Genomic DNA, 3,292 nt, shown 5'->3' with positions numbered 1-3,292 from the left:
CACACACACACACGTGTACACACACACACACGTGTACACACACCTGTACACACACACAGACGTGTACACACACACACGTGTACACACACACACGTGTACACACACCTGTACATACACACACACGTGTACACACACACACGTGTACACACACACACGTGTACACACACTTGTACATACACACACACGTGTACACACACACGTGTACACACACCTGTACACACACACGTGTGCACATAAACACATTAACACGTGTACATGCACGTGTAACGTGAAAACACACGTGTACACACACATGCACAGTGTACACACACACACACGTGTACACACACGTGTGTGTGTGTGTACACACACCCAACCCGACACACGTGGAGGGGGGCGTGTTGGGTGTATTCATCGTGATTACGACTGTTGCGTGTCCACCCAGTCGAGTCTCACTGAGTCCCAAGACCCAGCAGGAGGGTCCTGCCCAGGTCCCACAGCGGCAGCAGCGGTGAGCGATGTGCTGCAGCTGCTGCTGCTCTGTGATTGTGCGGTGTCATTTGTCAAACTTGAGCCGCCACTCGAGTCGTACACGATGGCCTGTCTCTTGCGAACTACGTCACGGGATCTTGAACGCGTGTCACTGCGCGTGAAGCAGCAGCAGCAGCTGCAGCAGCTGCAGCAGGAGGCGCGTGTTGGTAGTCGCGGTGTCGCGGTATCACCGCTGTCAACCCCTTATCGGTGCCCTACCTTATCACAGACCAACTCAGACATTGTTGGTCCACCCCCGTGCAAGGGAGAAACACACATAGACAACTGCGGCTAAATGTGCCCCGTATTGTGAAACGGCTGTACGCCGTAATGGACCTGCGAACGATGTTTTTTGTCCCCTGTACAAGAATACGGAGTTGGCACGGTGTGCGGTGTTAACCAGGGCGGTTTGCCGTAAGTTCGAACCGCCCCCAATGTGAGAGTGGGGAGGGGCTACAGAGGGGAGGGGCTAGAGGGGGAAGGGGCGGGGCAAGAGAGGGGAGGGGTCGGGAGAGGGGGTTGGAAGAAGGTTCGGGAGAGGGGAGGAAGGGGGGAGAGAGAGGGGGGAGGGGGGCGGGTGAGGAGAGGGGGGAGGGAGGGAGGAAGGGAGACGGAGGGAGGGGGCCGTGGGGAGGGGGACGGGGGAAGGGGGCCGGGGGGAGGGGGCCGGGGGGAGGGAGATGGGGGGGGGAGGGAGATGGGGGGAGGGCCGGGGGGAAGGGCGGGGCGAGAGGGGGAGGGGGACGGCGGGGAGGGAGGGAGGGAGAGGGAGGCAGGGAAGTGGGACGGGGGGGGAGTGGAGGGGGAGGAGCGGGGGAGAGGGGTGGGGAGAGAGGAGGGAGGGGGGAGGGGTAGGGGAGAGCGGGGGGGTGCTCACCTGAGCGCCCGGAGTAGAGACAGATCGAGGGTTCAACTCCCCGCACAGACATCGATTTCCCAGGCCGCGTGCGGCTTCCCTGTCCCCCCACTCCTCCCCGCTGCACCCGATAGGTTTCATGGCGCAGCAGCGGCGCGGGCTGATGATTACAGCACTCGCCTCGTCACTCCACTCGCTCGCGCGACATGACGACTGCTCTCATGAAGTTCGTTTTCTCCCTGCTCACTCACCCACTCACTCACCCACTCACTCATCCACTCATTCAACCATGCACTCAACCAGTCACTCATCCACTCACTCAACCACTCACTCACCCCCGCACTCAACCATACACTCAACCAGTCAATCATCCACTCACTCAACCACTCATCCACTCACCCACGCACTCAACCATGCACTCAACCAGTCACTCATCCACTCACTCAACTACTCATCCACTCACTCACCCACTCACTCATCCACTCACTCACCCACTCACTCATCCACTCAATCATCCACTTACCTACTTAACCACTCACTCACCTAACCACCCATTCACTCACCCACACACACTCCCACCCCACTCACTCGCCCACCCACTCACTCACATACTCACTCACCTACTCACTCACCTATCCACTCACTCACCCACTCAATCATCCACTCACTTACACACAGTCCCACCCACTCACCTATCCACTCGCTCACCTACCCACGCACTCACTCACTCACTTATCCACTCACTTATCCACTCACTAACTCACCCCCGCTCCCATCCACTCACTCTCATACTCAATCATCCACTTACCTACTCATCCACTCGCTCACCCACTAAACCTTCCACTCACTCACCCACTCACTCATCCAATAACCTACCCACTCACTCACCCATCCACACTCCCATCCACTCACCCACTCAATCATCCACTCACCTAATCACCCACCTAACCACGTACTCACTCACGGCATTCGCTCCCACCTCTTCCTTCAAAGACGCCTAAGCCCAGCGGGGGGAGGTTTTCGACCAAAATAACCCTCGAGATAAAGAGGGGGTTGCTCTCTCTCCCTCCCTCTCTCTCTCTGGAGCTCCCCTCTCGCAGTGCAGGCCCCTTCCGCCAGCAGCGGCGTGAGCCGAGCGATTTCAGTGCTGCGCCTTCATCTCTTTGAATAAATAAATAACCCGCCAGGGTTCACTTGCTGGGGGAAACGATTACGGCTCCTGTGCCGGGAAGCGAGAGGGGTATTTCTAGACGCCCGTCTTTGCCTACTCACTCTCTCACCATCATCATCATCCCATCACGCCGACTCGCACTCAGCCAATTACAGCCAATTACTCCGCTCGCTGGGCACGCACGCTGCTGCTGCTGCTGACGATGATGCTGCTGCTGCTACCGCCCTCTCGGAGGGAGAGAGAGGGTGAGGGCGCAAATCGCAGCGCCACCGCTCCCCAGCTGGGTTCCACGCAGCGAGGAGGGAGGAGAGGAGGTGGTGTGGTGGTGGTGGTGGAGAGGAGGAGGTGGTGGTGGTGGAGAGAGAGGAGGTGGTGGTGGTGGTGGTGGAGGAGAGGAGGAGGTGGTGGTGGTGGTGGAGGGGAGGAGGTGGTGGTGGTGGTGGAGGGAAGGAGGTGGTGGTGGTGGTGGAGGGGAGGAGGTGGTGGTGGTGGGTGGAGGAGAGGAGGAGGTGGTGGTGGTGGTGGAGGAAAGGAGGAGGTGGTGGTGGTGGAGGAGAGGAGGAGGGTGGTGGTGGTGGAGGGGAGGAGGTGGTGGTGGAGGGGAGGAGGAGGTGGTGGTGGTGGGAGGTGGTGGGAGGAGGAGGTGGTGGTGGTGGGAGGTGGTGGGAGGTGGTGGTGGTGGAGGTGGTGGAGGTGGTGGAGGTGGAGGTGGTGGAGGTGGTGGAGGGAGGTGGTGAGGGAGGTGGTGGAGGTGG

This window comes from Lampetra planeri, chromosome 27 (genome assembly GCF_965212315.1).
Source record: "Lampetra planeri chromosome 27, kcLamPlan1.2.h2, whole genome shotgun sequence".
Lineage (NCBI taxonomy): Eukaryota > Metazoa > Chordata > Hyperoartia > Petromyzontiformes > Petromyzontidae > Lampetra > Lampetra planeri.
This window is presented reverse-complemented; position numbering follows the sequence as displayed.